Source organism: Oryctolagus cuniculus, chromosome 1 (genome assembly GCF_964237555.1).
Source record: "Oryctolagus cuniculus chromosome 1, mOryCun1.1, whole genome shotgun sequence".
NCBI lineage: Eukaryota > Metazoa > Chordata > Mammalia > Lagomorpha > Leporidae > Oryctolagus > Oryctolagus cuniculus.
The window spans coordinates 143645945-143664216 of NC_091432.1; the positions used below are offsets into that span (position 1 = coordinate 143645945).

Below are 18272 nucleotides of genomic sequence, written 5' to 3' on the forward strand. Positions count from 1 at the left end.
TTCTCAGTGTGCACACACACACTGATTCACATCTGTGGAAAACCAACCAACCCCTCCAAACCCTTGGTCCTACTGCTTTTTGTTTGAGCTACAGCCTGGTAACAGGTATCACGGTATAAACACGCATTGGCTGACTGTTAAACTTTTGGATAGTAGAAAATCTAGCATATTTGGGTATGGGCAAACTGATGTAAAAGAGTATTTTATTGGAGGGAGACCAAGAGCCTTGTGTGTTCCAAACCCTGACCCAGTTTTGAGAGTGGAGACATGAACAAGACAGACATGGCCCCTTCCCTCTGGGGCACTCAAGTTAAAAAGGAAAGACAGAGAGCTAGCAGATGTTACAGAAAGTGCAGTTTAGGGTTTCTGAATGTCAAAAAACAAGCAAGGAGCTAGTACAATTTGGCACCAGGATCTTCTGTGATAACTGCCGTGATAATCGGGAATGACCTTGAACCTGAGACTGCGTGTTGCCATCCGTAAAATGGGAATGATTTGATATACAGATGCTGAGGTCCCACTGAAGGGTTCTAGGAAAAGCTTCAAGACTGGTCTTCACATTTAATGATATGAATCTGTATTAAAGTTGCTATTTTGTATCAAGCAATACCCAAAGCACTTCCATAAACGACATCTCATCCAGACGCTACAGGACAATCCTGCAAAATTGGGAACAGCAGCAAAGGGGAGAGTTTGGGACTAAGAATGGGTTTCACAGCGACTTTGTAGGAATTTAAGGTATAAATAAGCCAATTTGGAGTAGTCTCGAATAAACTCAAAACTGTTAACTTTTTCATTCTCAGATCCACAAACAACTAACAACTAGCACGTTTCCCTTAGTTCCAGTCTCCTCGATTTTCCAAACTTAGGTTGAAATTAAGCCAGGTCTGATTTCAGAATCTATTTTAAGAGACATGATGATGTCTTTGCTTTAGGCTTGAATGCCAAACAGTCAACTAAGATTTAAAAAATCAGTTTGAAGTTGATACAGAGTAACCTTAATGAATGGCTCATGGTTGAAAGTTTATGACTCCCTTTGATGGTTTGGTGAGTCACTGCTCACTTGAGTTAACTCAAGGGAGAGGTATAGGGAGGTTCAGAGACCAGCTCACATAAAAATGGCATTGACTTACTCCACATGAATAAGTATGGTCGACCTTGTGAGACTGAGTCTTGGCCATTTCCATCACTGACACAAACAAGATTTTACTGCTTGACATTCAATTAATAGTTAAATCACCCTTGAACATGTGTTCAAGGGTTGCTGTGGCTCATGCTACATCAGCCAAATTTTGACGATGCTGTTTTGTTGTCAGTAGAGAAACACGGATACATACAGTCCGCCATGCCCCTGCCAACCACAATGTTTATATTCTGAAATTTTTTTTCTGATTTATTTGAGAGAGAGCGTGTATTTCTAATTGCTGGTTCACTCCCCAAATGCCCCCCAAGAATTGGGGCTGGGCCAGGCCAAAGCCTGGAGGCCCTGAGCTCAACCCAGTTCTCCCATGTGGGTGGCAGAGACTGGAGCCATCACGGCCATTGCCTCCCAGGGTCTGCGTTAGCAGGAAGCCGAAGTCAGGAGCTGGAAATTAAACCCAGGTGCTCAGATGTGCAATGCAGGCATCTTAACTGGCAGTCTGACTCCTGCCTCTATTTTGATATTCTAAAACAGCGACTACATGAATCAATCACATCACACATGAACAGAAACTTGATTGCTTGAAGAATCCAAATTGAACACGCACAATCACACACACACACATTTTAGGACAGGCAGTTTCCCAAAGCTGGAATACTTCTTTGCATATGTTCTATGCTTAAGAGCCTTGGTGACACCCTCTCTGCTTTCTCCAAGGCGGGGTGAACGGCTCCGAATTCTCTCCCTGCCCTGTTCTAGACTTCCTTTTACTATTCATGGTTGGAACAGAAACTCCGCATGTCAGGGAAGCTGTGAAATACAGCCAACTGAAGACAGGAACCAGGAGCTCCACCCTGGTCTCCCACGTGGATGGCAGAGACCAGAGTACTCGGATCAGCTCCTGCTGCCTTTGAAAGTCAGAGTTACACAGAGAGAGGAGAGGCAGAGAGAGAAAGGTCTTCCATCCAATGGTTCACTCCCCAGGTGGCCGCAATGGCTGGAGCTGCACCCATCCAAAGCCAGGAGCCAGGAGCTTCTTCCAGGTCTCCCACATGGATGCAGGGGCCCAAGGACTTGGGCCACCTTCTACTGCTTTCCCAGGCCACAGCAGAGATCTGGATCGGAAGTGGAGCAGCCAGGACTCGAACTGGCGCCCACATGGGATACCGGCACTGCGGGTGGAGGCTTTACCCGCTACGCCACAGCGCCGGCCCCAAATAAATCTTTTAAAAACAGAATATCAATACTCTCTCCTTTTAAAAGGGGGGATGGGGAGCAAGGCACAGAAAGTCTAGGACGTGGGTGGGTTATGCGGTCTTTAACACAGGGACAATCAGGAGCACACTCTGCACTGTGGCTGCTGCCAATGCCGCAGACAGGCAGGCTGGGGGCATAATTTGCCAAATACCCATGTTTTCCTTCCTTGCTTATTCATATTTAGAACCATCCAATGCCTGGTGGTTAAAGCGGCAATTAAGGGGAAAACACACGTTAGAAAAGACACTATTTGGGGAGTGAACCAGATATCAGGTAGCTACCAGCTTACAAATCCACCTCGGGTCTCACGTGTTAACATTATGCAGAGTGCTTTACCATGCGTGGCTATCTGCTTCACTGACGCTGCCAGCAAGGCGGCCCTGGCTGTCCTCTCTCAGCTGCTGCTCTCCAGACTTTTCACCCGGGCTCTGCAGCTGAGCTCTCTACTGAAACAGCAATTACAAGACACTTTTGGAAACATTTCCTGCCAGCAGAGATTCCCTGCTTGCTCTGCATAGGAACCAAGAGGATGCAGGATCAATGGGTTCTACCTCCCTGGCCGTTCCAATTCACTTGTGGAGCTTTGATATCTGAGCCAGGAACGGAATATTTTGGTAAGAGATGGATATTTTAATTAATGTTCCAATGTGTATTTCATGGGGGACAAGGAATGTTGGAGCAAAATACTCTACGTTTGAGAAGGCTTAATAGATCCCTTTGTTTAATGGTCTTGGGCAGTGAATTGTATATTAGTGAAAAGATCTGTAACTCTTGAAGAAAGCTGCAAAAGTATTTGGGCAAAGGAGATGAGGAAGGAACTCTATGCTTAGATGTATTATCTTTTTTATTATTATTTAGCAGGTAGAGTTATAGACAGTGAGAGAGACAGAGAGAAAGGTCTTCCTTCCGTTGGTTCACTCCCCAAATGGATGCTACAGCTGGCCCTGCACCAATCCGAAGCCAGGAGTCAGGTGCTTCTCCTGGTCTCCCACGTGGGTGCAGGGCCCAAGCACGTGGGCCATCCTCCACTGCACTCCCGGGACACAGCAGAGAGCTGGACTGGAAGAGGAGTAACCAGGACTAGAACTGGCGCCCATATGGGATGCCAGCACCACAGGCAGAGGATTAACCAGGTGAGCCACAGCGCAGGCCCCGTATTTTCTTTCTTTCTTTTTTTTTTTTTAAAGATTTATTTATTTATTTGAAAGTCAGAGTTACACAGAGAGAGAAGGAGAGACAGAGAGAGAGAAGCCTTCCACCTACTGGTTCACTCTCCAATTGGCTGTAACAACTGGAGCTGCAGCAATCTGAAGCCAGGAGCCACGAGCTTCTTCCCGGTCTCCCTCGCAGGTGCAGGGGCCCAAGGACTTGGACCACCTTTTATTGCTTTCCCAGGCTATAGCAAGAGAGCTGGATCAGAAGTGGAGCAGTCAGGACTCGAACCAGCGCCCACATGGCATGCCAGCACTGCAGGCAGGGGTTTTGCCCACTACACCACGGCTCTGGCCCCTAGATGTTATTATCTCATTACTCTTAAATGAGTTGCTTTTAGAACTTGCTACTTACTTTCCTCCCTCTGCCTCCCCTGCGTTGGATAATCTAAGTGGTAAGTGCTATCTCTTTTGCATTTGAATGCGTAGGGCAGAAGTTTAAAGGAAAGCGAGGCAGCTGTTGACACCAGGATTCACTTTACAACTGGGGAAACATCTGGAAGACTTTGGGAATTCCTTTGCTTCTTCAGCTGGGGGTTTGTTTGCCCTTTGCTTCTGATCTGCTCCTAGATTTTCACATCCAAGACAAAAATAAAATAAAATAAAATAAAAAACAACCTTTGACTTAAGCAGTGTTTGTCATTCCTGCAGGGCTGAGGGAGTCACCTGGGATGATTTGCTAACTACCCAGGTGTCGCTGAATCAGAACTTCTAGGGAATTGGCTTGGATACAGGTATCTAACAAGGGTTCCAGATGATTTTTCAGTACTCACTGGATTTTTGTGGCATCATCTACAAGCCCAGAGCCTCCACGTGCCTGGAATGAAGATCTGACACCCTCCCTGGCATCTGGGACCTCAGCAGCATCATTCCCTGGCCTGCTCCACAAGATTCTAAATTGGTGGGTCTTGGGGACTTCAAAGAACAGTTTGAGAAGCACCCACAAAATAATGTCACCTGTCATCCCAGCTTAAAGGTTAACCCTAGGCAAGACAGCAAAGTCAGCACGATTTCTTCTCTCTCTCTCTCTCTCTCTTTCTCTCCCTCCCTCCTCTTCTCTCCTCTGTCTCTCTCTCTCTCTCTCTCTCTCTTTCTCCCTGCCCAAGACTGGAGGTGACCTTACACTACCCCTCAAGGTCTTGGGTGCTTGGGCCATCTTCCACTGCTTTCCCAGGCCATAGCAGAGAGATGGAACGGAAGTGGAGCAGTCAGGACTTGAACTGGCACCCAAATAGGATACTAGCACTGTGGGTGGAGGCTTTACCTGCTTCGCCACAGTGCTGGTCCCAAATAAGTCTTTTAAAAACAGAATATCAATACTCTCTCCTTTTAAAAGGGGGGATGGGGAGCAAGGCACAGAAAGTCTAGGACGTGGGTGGGTAGACAGCCCCTGTATGCGGTCTTTACCACAGGGGACAATCAGGAGGACACTTGGTGCTGTGGCCTCGTCAGCAGTCCTCCTGCCCCTGCCCTCAGTCTTCTATCCTTTCTTTTCATTTTCAGAACCTAAATTCTCAGACTGTCGCATCCCTCCCTCATTGTTGATGAGATTTCCCTACATTTCTGCAGTCCGTCAAAAATCCCTCCCTTGAGCGTAAGGGGAGGCTTTCCATTGAAAACCAGATCATCTAGAGTTTTCCCACCAGGATAAGCCAGGGTGCTCGCAAAGCCACAAGTCGTGCTGTGACTGCACATCCACCCAGTGGTGTTCTCGATTTCTCACGCCCACGACTTTTCCCCCAACATCCTATGCGCCTGTAAGTCCTACCAGTTCCTGGCCAACCGGAAACATCTTTTCTGATTCCGTTATCATTATCTATCCAGATTTTTACACTAGTCTCTTCATTTCTTTCTCACTCCCTAAACAAGTAAGAAACAAACAGACCTAACTCCAACCTTTGGCTTTCAGATCCCACTCAATGGCAGCACCACCATCCCTTCCAAAATCTCCTGCCCCCCCTCCCAAAAAAAATTGGAGTCCTTCTTGTCACCTGTCTTCACGTGCTTTGTGGTGTTATACCAGACTATCATAGACAGGTTTATACATAATGCAAATTTATTTCTCATAATTCTAGAGACTGGGAAGTCCAGTAGCAAGATACTGCCACCCAGTGAGGGCCCTCTTGTTGTGTCGTCCATGGTGGAAGGCAGAAGGGCCAAGGGGCCTGAGAAAGAGAGAGAGAGAGAACTCATGCTTTGGTCAGGAACCCATCTGCACCAATCCGTAAGCAAATCCTCTAGGTCTGCCTTCAAATCATATCCCAGATCCGGGCATTTCTCCTCTACCTTCATCCACACGGGTCCTAGCCATACTATATCTTGCCTTAAACTTCTCTGTTTTTCTCTGTTTCTACTCTTTATTTAAAAAAAAAAAGATTTATTTATCTGAAAGTCAGAGTTACAGAGAGAAGTAGAGCCAGAGAAAGAGAGAGAGAGAGAGAGAGAGAGAGAGAGAGAGAGGGGTGGGGGGGTCTTCCATCCACTGGTTCACTCCCCAATTGGCTGCAATGGCCAGGGGTGCACTGATCCGAAGCCAGGAGCCAGGAGCTTCCTTCAGGTCTCCCATGTGGATGCAAGGGACCAAGGACTTGGGCCATCTTCCACTGCTTTCCCAGGCCATAGCAGAGAGCTGGATGGGAAGTGGAGCCGCCGGGACTCAAACCAGCGCCCATGTGGGCTGCCGGCACTGCAGCAATTAACCTCACAGATCCACCCCACCTTGCACAGAAGCAGTCTTAGACATGTGTCCCACTTGGTCATCTCGGATTGAGTTTGATCATAAATCGCTTCTCATTACATAACTATTTAGATGAGCATGAATTCACAGTGAGTTTAGTGGCTGGCGAGCAATCTCTTGGGAGAAATCAATGATATTGTTGAGAACAGGCAGCAGTTACTGCCAGCACACAAACCCACAACAGCTACTCTCTCCAGTGAGCCACCTCTCTGGCAGAATGAAGGAGTCTGTGGCGTGTAGGAAAGAAAACCCACTCACTACAACTCAAGGGGTTTTCCATCAGTATGTAAATGAATATATACTGTTGTATACTATTCTTACAGCATACATTGTATGCTGTTATAGATATAATGAATACATATTAAACTTTTGGAAAATGGGCACTACTTAATGAAGAAATAAATGGCAGAATAAAGGCTTTGGGGCCGGCGCTGTGGCTCAGTGGGTTAAGTTGCCATATGGATTTGTTAAGTTACCATATGGATGCCTGTTGGAGTCCCGGCTGCTCTGCTTCTGATCCAGCTCCCTGCTAATGCACTTGGGAAAGCAGTGGAAGATGGTCCAAGTGCTTGGGCCCCCACACCCATGTCGGGGACCTGGATGGAGCTCCTGGCTCCTGGTTTCAGCCTTCGCTAGCCCTGGCCATTGTGGTCATTTGGAAAGTAAACCGGTGGATGGAAGATCTCTGTCTCTGTCTCTCTCTCTTTCTATCTGCCTCTTTTTATAACTCTTTCAAATAAATAAATATATCTTTTAAAGTTTTTATTTATTTATTTGAGGCAAAGTTACAGAGTCTAAGTACTCTCTTCAGCATGATACAAATACCATTCACCCTTCCACCAGAGGGCTGTGTGAGTATTAAATGAAATAGCACATATTGAGTGCTTAGTGCAGTACCAGGCACCTAGGACTGCCCACTGGAGCCCCAGAGGGATCAGAGAAATGGCCTCGCCATATTGATCTGCATAAAGCAGTCATATGCAGAGCTCCTCCTGTCTTTGCTTATCATCAGATCATCATTTTATAATTATTGTGTCATGAAACTCCAAGGGCCATCAAAGCCCCAAAGTCTAGTCTTACTGACGTGATCAACTTTGTTGAAAAAAAATTTTAAAAATGCATCAGTAGAAGGCTTCTAAGGTGAGTGTATACCCAAAAGGAATTGCAAAGATTCTCCAATTGGAGGAACAAAGAAATCCTTAGATGTCAGTTTTCCTTCTTTTGTATTTCGCTTTTCTAGTAGTAGGGTAGGACACACACAGAATGTACAAGTAAACATACATGCATGGGGGAGGGGGCGTACCACTCTGTGCTCAGCCTCAAAATTTTGGAAGCCATTGTTCTAGAAGAAGAGTTAGCGAAGGATGGCCCAGGAATCAAGTCTAGCCCGCTGCTTGCTTTTATAAGTAAAGTTTTATTGAACATAGACATCCCAATTTGTTTGCCTACTTTTTCAGGTTCCCTTTGCACTACAGTAGTCACTGAGTCACAATGGAATATTAACAGAATATTTACTAAGTGACACTTCGAAGAAAAAGTTTTCCAATCCCTCTTCTAGGTGATTTTTTTTTTAAGAGGAGGAATATAATGCCCCTTGCAATGGGATTTTATAACTGCCCACCCTGGTCCTCTGAGTTGCAGTAGCCAACTGAGGAGGGTGGGCAATGCTCCCTGAACCCTTTGCTGCTCAGAACGCAGTCCACAGAGCAAGGCCACATCTGTATCACCTGGACCCCCATTTGCAATGCAGACTTTGTGGGTCTCGCCCCAGACCTATAACACCTGCCTTTGAACAAGATCTTCAAGGGCTACGTGAACATCGGTTTAAGGAATACCTCTGTTAGGTGGCCTATCAGTGGGGTAAAACCCGATGTACCTTACGTGGACATCAGACGTGGACTTCTCAGCACACGTGCCCGGCTGTGTGCATTGCACCAGTGACTTCCCATATATAGAGAGCCAGGGCGGCAGGCAGGAGCTGGCGCGCCTCCAGGTACCGTTTGTATACGGATGGGCTAAGTCCTCGGTGTATAAGCTGTGGGGCCTCTGCCTTTTATTCAAAGGGGAAAAAAGAAAGCGTCTTGTTCTTAAAAGTTAAACCTTGGTGGTGTGTTCATCGTTGGAGAAATGCGTATGACAGCGCTTCTAAAACCTCAAGAAACATGGGATTAGACGATAAGCTGCTTTGGGTGTAAGAAGTTTTTGAAATCCCTCAAATTCATGGATTTCACCAATTTGGACCATCAGTTTTTAATTCCCTTCCTCACAGACTTTTTGAAGCTCCTTTGCACAATGAAAGACAATGGATCTTGGCTGGTGCTGCGGCTCACTAGGCTAATCAACCGCCTGTGGCACCGGCACCCCGGGTTCTAGTCCCAGTTGGGGCACCGGTTCTGTTCCGGTTGCTCCTCTTCTAGTCTGGCTCTCAGCTGTGGCCTGGGAAGGCAGTGGAGGATGGCCCAGGTGCTTGGGCCCTGCACCCGCATGGGGGACCAGGAGGGGGCACCTGGCTCCTGGCTTCTGATCGGTGCAGCACACTGGCCGTGGCAACCATTTGGGGGGTGAACCAATGGAAGGAAGACCTTTCTCTCTGTCTCTCTCTCGCTAACTCTGCCTGTCAAAAATAAATAAGTAAACAAATAAATAAAATAAGAAAGTCAATGGAACTCTACAACTTTGTTATCCAAAATGTTGCATTTAGTTTTATAAAGGTTCTAGAAGGTTCTAGAAGGTTCCAGGCAAAGTGTCCCAGGCAGAGGGAAGACAGGGCTCCCGCAGGGCTGTTGCCTCCCTCCTGGCAGTTCCGTCGCGAGGTTTTCAGCTTTTCTAATTAACTATTAATGAGGCGGGTGTAATTTATGGACGAGGGTAAGGTAGGCTCCCCGTGCCTGACGTTGAGTTATGTTTCCTGAGGGGAAAGCGAAGTTATGAAATAAATCACTCCGGCTTTAATTAGCAGCGTTGGCGAGGCCCCCGTGCCGCAGCCCAGCGACCTGGGGAAAGAAGCCAGTAGTTTCGTCAGAAACCCAAACAGGGCTCACTGAGAGATTTATGTCGCTCGGCTGGACGTGGTGGGGGCTCGTGTTCGCTGCGTTGAGAGCCGGGCCCTAGGGAAATGCTCGCTGGTCCGCGGGGCCCCAGGGTCGCCTCCAAAGGCTGCATGGCACCAGGAACCCGCTCCCCTGTCTTCCCAACAGCTCCCTGGGAGCTGCCCCCTGGGTGACATGCTCTGTCTCTCAGCTCTGCTTGTCAGGGCACTGCGCCATGGCACATCTCGGTTGGCCTGCACACCATTATGGAAGACAGAACAGATCGCTGCAAAGTTCTTGAGCAACGCCTGGGTTGAAAGAATTATGCATGGGTTGCAAAAATGCTTGCGCCTCCAGGGCCCGGTGCTGTGATGTAATGGGCTAAGCCTCCGCCTGCAGTGCTGGAATCCCATATGAGTGCTGGTTCGAGTCCCGGCTGCTCCACTTCTCATCCAGCTCTCTGCTATGGCCTGGGAAAGCAGTAGAAGATGGCCCAGATCCTTGGGGCCCTGCACCCATATGGGAGACCTGGAAGAAGCTCCTGGCTCCTGGTTTTGGATTGGTGCAGCTCCAGCCGCTGTAGCCATTTGGGGAGTGACCTATGGGATGGAAGACCTCTCTCTGTGTCTCTGTCTCTCCCTCTCTCTCTCTCTGTATCTCTCGGAGCTCATGAGAATAAACTGAATTGATCATGAGAATTTGCGTTTTAACTCATTTATCGGTTAGAAGACCTGAAATGACTTGCGTTATTTCACAGACAGCTCTTGCTCACAAGCCTGAAAGAACGCCGGCCCATGGCTGCCCCTGTAACTACATCCACCCTGAAAACTGCACATGGAAACGCATGCGCGTCCTTGTCCTGACGTTTCTCAGTAGAGCTGATGGGTTTTTCCAAGTTCAAGCCCATTCACACCTGTAGACCCCGAGTTTCAAGCTAAACTTGCCCTCGCATGGGGTTCAGAGCCACCCTCTGTGACCAGCTCTGCAGATTTGTGGGCATCCATCGCGATGTTTTGCTGAGCTAAACCCGAATGCATCAAAAACACACACATTCTGTTTTCTTGAAATGTACTTGCGATTGAACAGAAAATAAATGAACTTGGCCCTGGGCACTGTGCTCTCAACTTTCTGGAGCCTGGACTCCAAACCTGAGCTCGTTGCCGGGAAGGGGTGGAGCCTGGCCTGGCTGCTTCCAGTCTGATAGGGGGATTTTTTTTTTTTTTTTTATTAGAAGCCTTTTGTTAGTACAAACTAGTATCAGGAGCTCCTTTCCTGCCTCTGGAATTGGAGAACTCTTTTTGAGGGTTGGTGCCAGGTGAGCCCATCCTCAGCTTCTCAGCCATCCCTGTCCTCCAATCCTATGCCCACCCTATCCCACAGCCCCCAGAAGCCCCAAGGAAACCAGTCTCCTGCCCCTAGCCCAGGCCTGGAAGCCACAAAAGCTCCACCTCCTACCAGCCCTGCTGTTGTCAAGAGAAGACTAAACCTGCAAGAATGTTGCTCCTGCCTGCAAGGCTGCTGTGAAAATGCTTGTAGTTCTCATTTTCACCCCAAAGTTCACAAATCTCTCCCATCGCTTGCATTCAAATCCTAAGACTCCGCTCTTTATTGCATGTTTGACCATGGTAGGAAAAAAAAATCAGCTTTTCCTGGAAGCCAGCATCCTTATTAAAAGGCCTGGGTTCAAGTCCCAGCTCCGGCTCCTGGCACCCTAAGAGAGAGCAGGTGGCGAGTCAAGTACTGGAGATATGTTCTGAGTTCCTGACTTTTAGCTTCGGGAAGGTGCACCACTGGCTGTTGTGGGCCTCTGGGGAATGAGTTGGAAGATGGAAGATCTCTGTCTGGCCATCTGGCTGTTTCTCTTTCAAAAATGAACACAAGCACGAAATACCCAGGAAACTAAAAAGAAGAGCCTTCTCTCAACCCCTTGACTCAGGCCACTTGGCCCACCTGCTGCCGAACAAGCAAAGGCGGAATCCGACGCAGCCCAGCCCTCGTGGTGCTGGGGGCTGAGGGCTCATGTGAGGAAGAACAGACCACTAATAAATTGTGTGGCCATTACCGTTTATGCATACTTGTTCTAATAGGTGTCACAGATTCCTGCCTCCTAATAAGGAAAAGAAGTCGAAAAACACATAAATTCTCTCAAGGGAGTCCGACAGCCCGAAGCCACGCTCGGGACAGCTGCGAACGTTACCATGAGGACAAAAATAAAACAGGGCTTAGGAAAAGTGGGCCATTGCCAGGGATTTTGGCAAGATTTCCTTGGATCCCGGCTGTGTTTTGCACTGTTTCAGTTGAAAAGAAGAGCAACTCTGGGGCCGGCCACATGGCATGGCGTGTGGAGATTAAATAAACAAAGGCATTAATTGATCTCAAAGGGCTTTGTTGAATGCATCTCACATCGGCTTTCATCGCCGGGATGCGTTTGTTTGCCGACTTGCACGCGCTCCCTTGTTTGTTTTTACTATTTTCTGCTCTTTCCTCTTTTTGAAGTCTCTACGGTTCGAGTGTTGGCACAAGACCCAGTCCTCCCCCCTCCCCATGCCGGTGTTATGAAGTCTAACTCTTGAATGCGGAAGGCTCAGTCAGGTCATGAATCTTGTCCTGCTTGTTCTGTCCTGCCCCTCCCTTCTTCTCTAGAACTGGCTTGGGGGTCGTGTTTTCTGGGACAGCCTGGAGTTTGGTTGGCAATGTGCTGTGCCTCCATGTGGTGACAAGCCAAGGTGCCTGGTTAGGAGTCTCTCCCCCACCCCACCAAGTTTATGGCTTTGCTCAGAAAAATCCATGAAAATTTACAAGGGACCCTCAACCTGCAGTTTGAGGTTGACTATTTACTTATTTTTTTAAAAAAATATTTATTTATTTATTTGAAAGTTAGAGTTGCACAGAGAGAGGAGGAGAGAGAGAGAGAGAGAGAGAGAGAGAATGAGGCCTTCTATCCGCTGGTTCACTCCCCTATTGGCTGCAACAGCCGGAGCTGCACCCATCCAAAGCCAGGAGCCAGGAGTTTCTTCTGGGTCTCCCACGTGGGTGCAGGGGCCCAAGCACTTGGGCCATCTTCCACTGCTTTCCCAGGCCATAGCAGAGAGCTGGATCGGAAATGGAGCAGCCAGGTCTCAAACTGGCACCCACATGGGATGCTGGCGCTGCAGGTAGTGGCTTTACCTGCTACGCCACAGCGCTGGCCCCTGATTAACTATTATAGGAAGTATAGTCACAAAAGCTGTTTTGCCTGAGATATGCCAAGGTTTTTGGGTGCATCCTATTATGAGAGCAGATTTTTATTGAACTCATAAAAGTGATCATATGGTCACAAGAAACCAAAAAGTTTGCCAGAGATTTTGAATTTGGGTTAGATTTAGTAAATGAGCAAAAGGTAGATGCTTTTGTTTCTGTTTACACATGAACAGAACCCCATCGAATTCTGTGTCTCCGGGACGCGACAGGAAAGGGCACACTTGTAGGACCCGACAGTCGTTTGGGGTGTTTCTAAGTTGCAGCATCAAATAGAGGCTCCTTCTCCCACTGAGTGACATCTATTTCTACTTTTCAAGCCAGAGACCTACTCCAGGAAGACAGGATGTCAGTCCACGGCTCCATTTCCCATACGCAGTCATGGTGGCAATGAAACGGCTCAAGACCCTAAGCCCAGCGCTGCTCCAAAGGCTCTTGGGAAGCCAGATTGCCTTGCATCTCGAATCGGTACTTTTGGGGGAGACTTGGACAACAATCTGGTAAAACGACAAATGCATGCAGTCTTTGACCTAACATCGGTATTTTGAGGAAATATTTCCCTTGGAATTCAACCTCAGGGCATGTTTGCTTGCTCACATAAACAGGGACACTGCTTCCCTGGGAGACGCAGGAGCAGTGCCTCGTGGCACGCTCTGCTGACATGCAGATCCTGTCCTTGTCCCAGCGTCCAGCTGCCTAGATGCCCTGTCCCCTGGCTTCACCGTAGTGACAGGGACTGGTCACGGAGCTAACATTCTGGGACTCATACCCACGGATCATAGGAGTATACAGATGCCGGGATTAGCCGGCATAATCCGGCAGAGCCACAGAGTCTGGATGACCCCAGTGACTGCAGCTGGCTGGGGGCACGGCCTGCACGCCCGCACTGCCCTCCTGACTCCCGTCTGGCTTCTTCCTGGTAGATCACACCTCACGCCGTAAATCACCAGGCCTCTCCCCAGCCCTTGGTATTAAGTCCTCACCCTAACCTATCAACCTGCTGAGTTATATTCGTTCCCCACACTGTCTCCTGCGGCTAGAAGGGCAATGCACCCGGAGAGTGCTTTTCTCCTGTAAATATTTAGAAGAATGTGCTGGAGTGTTAGAAGGAACGCCCATTCCTAGACAGAGAAAGTTGCCTTTCTCTGGGGCTCACACAAGGCCATCGGCCACGAGCGCAAGCCATATATCTCTGGAACAAGCTGTGACATCCAGAGTGTACTGCTCCTTCTCTCTAAAGAACCTGGAAGAGGGCTGTGTGTAGCGTAGAGCTTGACTTTGCTTAGGACTGGCTTTGAGCCCCAGTGCTGCACCCTGGGCGGCAGCAAGTGATGGCTCAAGTGGTTAGGTCCTGGCTACTCATGGCGGGGGGGCAGCGAGGAGATGGAGTTCCTGGATCCTTAATTTCAGCCCGATCCAGGCCTTTGGGGAGTGACCCAGCAGACTGGGAATTTCTTCTCGTCTCTGTGTCTCCCTGTCTTTCAAATAAATAAAAATAAAGAACAACAACCAAAAGAAGGTCTCAGAAAGTTATTACTGATAGAATTTATGGAAATTGATGAGTTTTATGTTGCTAAATGTATTTTCTATGCTATTTTCCCTTGGTTTATGTATAATGATTTTTTAAAGATTTATTTATTTATTTGAAAGTGAGAGTTAGAGACAGAGACAGAGACAGAGGTCTTCCACCCGCTGGTTCACTCCCCAAATGGCTATAACAGCCAGAGCTGGGCCAGGCTGAAGCCAGGAGCTTCATTTGGGTCCCTCACATGGGCAGCAGTGGCCCAAGAACGTGGGCCATCCTCCACTGCCTTCCCAAGTCAAAGCAGAAAGCTGGATCGGAAGTGGAGCAGCCAGGATATGAACCAGCACCCATATGGGATGTCGGCATGGCAGGCAGTGTCTTAACCCACAGCGCTGACTCCTAATGATTTAATTTTAACAAACACGGATACGTTATTTTGTAAAATACTCTGGTTCCAGACTTGTAGGGGAAAGGGAACTGAACTACTGGCTTGCTCCCAGAGTCCTCTCCAGAAGGCAGGTGGAATGGGAACACACAGGCAGACACGCTGGCCTCCCATGGGGCCCCTGCAGAAGGGAGAGGAAGAGCAGGCAGAGGAGGCAGGTCCTGAAAGAAGCAAAAAGGAAGCAGCAAAGGAAGGGCCCAGGACAAGACAAAGCAGGGCACAGGCTGTGTGGCATGGGGGGTGCGACAGGACCACTCCCAAAGCAAGTGTGCAGCTCCTGAGCAGGACAGTTGCAATCGGTTCCTCTTTATTCTGTCACAGGACCTCGTTCTGATCAGCTGGAGTCGAGCTGTGGGGGAGCACAGATCCAAGAACTTCTAGAATGGCTCTAGGCTCCACCTAGGCAATGCCACAGACCCGTGTGTAGTGTGTGTGTGTGTGTGTGTGTGAGATGTGTCACTTACATGTGGAAAGAGGGATGTGGTTATTTATGTATCTTCTTTGTGTGGGGAGCAACTGAGACTAGACTAAGTTACTGGAATTAAGACTTATTCTATGCATCTGCTCTCCCACAATATGGCGCTGGGGAGGAGTAAACTTCTACGCAGCTGCCTCTTGCCAATTTGACTGATAAGCTGCAGGAGCTGATCCTGCTCCTGATTGGAGGAGAGCAGCGTGCTCGGCGTGTGGGCAGCAGAGTTGGGATTGGTGGAAGAGGACTATAAAGGAGGAGAGAGACAACATGCACCAGGAACATCTGAAGGAACACCTGTGCAGCCCCGGAGAGAGCCGGCCGGCGGTGTGCCGCTCCCCCGCGGAAGCGGGGAAAGTGGCAGGGGGAACCGCCCCTCCACGGAGGTGGAGGGGCCGGCAGCTAACCCGGGACAGCGTCGTTCCTCCGTGAGTGAGGGCTGGCAGCAAACCCGGGAAGAGCCGGGCAGAAAGAACAGCGCAGGGTCTAGTGTCGTTCCTCCGCGAATTGGGGGAGCGACACTTTGTGTATATTCTCTGAAGAAATATCTATGGCATTTTTCTTTGTTTTTAAACTTTTTTATTATTTTATTTGGAGGGCTGGGATGGGGGAGGGGAGAGAGAAAGTGAGAGAGAAAGCGAGCGAGCGAGCGAGCGAGCGAGTTATCTTCCATCAGCTGGGTTAGTTGGTTTACTTCGCAAATGTCTGCAGCAGCCAGGGCTGGGTTGAAGGCAGGAGAGCCAGGAGCTCCATCCAGGTCTCTCCCATGGGTGCAGGGACCCAGGCACTTGAGACATCACTGTTGCCTCCCAGGAGGCCCATTAGCAGAATGCTGGATTAGAAGTGGAAGGGGCCGGTGCTGTGGTGCAGTAGGCTAATCCTCTGCCTGCAGCGCCAGCATCCCAATATGGGTGCCGGTTTGCGTCTCGGCTGCTCCACTTCCAATCCAGTTCTCTGCTATGGCCTGGGAAAGCAGTAGAAGATGGCCCAAGGCCTTGGGCCCCTGCACCTGCGTGGGAGACCCAGAAGAAGCTCCTGGCTCCTGGTTTCAGATCAGTACAGCTCTGACCATTACAGCCATTGGGGAGTGAACTAACAGATGAAAGACCTTTCTCTCTGTCTCTCCCTCTCACTGTCTGTAACTCTACCTCTCAAATAAATAAATAAAATCTTAAAAAAAAAAAAAACTAAAGAAGTGTAAGAGCCAGGATTCAAACCGAGGCACTCCAATCTGGGATGCAGACATCATGAGTGGCAAATTAACTACTGCACCCAATGCCTGCCCCGCCTTTGTTAATTTTACAGTTGGGTTCTTTGTCTTTCTATTGTCCGATGGCAAGGGTTATTTCTGCATTGTGCATTCAAGCCTCTTTCTCTCTCATCAGGTATATGATGCTCAGGTATATTGCCACTTCCTTTTCACTTCCTTGACGCTCTTGTTTGAACTTTGGGGTGTTGTGGTGTTTTTTATTTTTTTTTTGATTGGCTTCAGGTTCTCATTTTAACTTTTCCTTTTGGTGTCATACCTTGGAAACTCTTGCTTAATGGAAAGTCACACAAATTGGTCCCTATGTTTCTTTCTAAATGTTTTAATTCTACTTCTTAGATTTAGTTAAAGTTTTACCTGGCATGAAGTGGGAGCCCACCCTCATTCTTTTCCATGTGGATTTTTCAGTTGTCCCAGCATCATTTGTTGAAAGGCTATTATATCTCTCCTGAATTACCTTGACAATCTTGGCAGAAAATCAATTGACCATAGATGTAAGGTATTTTTTATTCCTGGGTTTTCAATATTATTCTACATCTATCAAGTCAGTATCCCATTTGTTTGGATTATCGTAGTTTTAAGGTAAGTTTTGAAAATAAGAATGGTGGGTCATTTAACTTTGTTCTTCTCTTTCAACCTTGTTTTGAATATTATGTGTTTTTTGCCTTTCTGTATAATAAAGAAAGTAGAGGAAGATGGAGGTCGTCGAATTAAGTGACATAAGCAGAGCACAGGAAGAGAAGTAGCCCATGGTTTTTGAAACCAAGCCCCTGATGCTTTGCAGGAAGATTGTAGACATCTCCCTGTCCCCGTCTCCCAGGCTCTCTTCTTTAGCTGACATTTCCCTTGCCCTGCTTTTATGAGCACAAATCAACCACTTGCTAAAATTAACTCAATGAATGGAGGGAGTGGTGCAGCTGACCCTCCAGGGTTCAATCAGCTGGCTCATGAGGTCATCTGTTTCTCCAATGGTTGACATCTTTTTTTTTTTTTTTTTTTTTTTGGACAGGCAGAGTGGACAGAGAGAGAGAGAGAGAGAGAGAGAGAGAGAGAAAGGTCTTCCTTTTTCCATTGGTTCACCCCCCAGTGGCCGCTGTAGCCTGTGCACTGCGCTGATCCGAAGCTAGGAGCCAGGTGCTTCTCCTGGTCTCCCATGCGGGTGCAGGGCCCAAGCACTTGGGCCACAGCAGAGAGCTGGACTGGAAGAGGAGCAACCGGGACAGAATCCGGCGCCCCGACCGGCACTAGAACTCAGGGTGCCAGCGCCGCAGGCGGAGGATTAGCCTATTGAGCCGCAGCGCTGGCCACGGTTGACATCTTGATGTGCAGTTTTGACTCCAGTCGTTTCTTTTCCAGGAACTCCAAGTCCAGGGTAAAAAGTAACCACCACCTGCACGTAGCCCCCAGACTCACTGAAGCCCACTTTGCAATCACAAAATTCCCCAAAGGACACAGTATCACTGAGCAATCGAAGGAAGGTCATGAGTGTGGCAAACCAAGCAGCAACTGGGACACAAACTGAACATGAACCTCTCATCCCAACTTTACACCCAGCTCCCCAGGGAGCCTGGGAATTAAACAGCAGCTTAATTAATTAATAGCCCAGTTCCTTGCTCTGCATTTTCCAGTAAATACCTCCTTTCATTCACCTCTCCAGTGTCAGTGATTGGCTTTTTGCAGGCTGGAAAGACACACCCAGTTCTGGGGATTCTACAGTAACTCCTCCAGTGAGTTTTGGGGGTGTTCTATATCAAGCATACCCATTTCTTAGGTCCAGAAAAAGAGGTGATCTCATGGAAGTTAAAACTATAAGGGTGTTTACTAGAGGCTGCAGAAAGAAGGGGTGAGAAAGAGATGAGGAAAGGTTGATTAACAATTGCTAGGTTATATTTAGATAGCATTAAGATGTTCTGGGTTCTAGTGCATGGTAGGGTGACTGTAGATAATGTAT

The 18272-nt window shown here is 48.2% G+C and overlaps 1 long non-coding RNA gene across 2 annotated transcripts in view; it reads left to right on the forward strand.

Moving 5' to 3' along the window:
* LOC103348503 (uncharacterized) overlaps positions 1-4188 on the forward strand; it is a 41230-nt gene extending 37042 nt beyond the window's left edge. For both annotated transcript variants that reach the window (XR_007920004.2, XR_007920007.2), the window contains exon 4: positions 4039-4188. This is a non-coding gene — a long non-coding RNA (uncharacterized lncRNA). The remainder of the gene's footprint in view (positions 1-4038) is intronic.
* The last annotated feature ends 14084 nt before the right edge of the window (positions 4189-18272 follow it).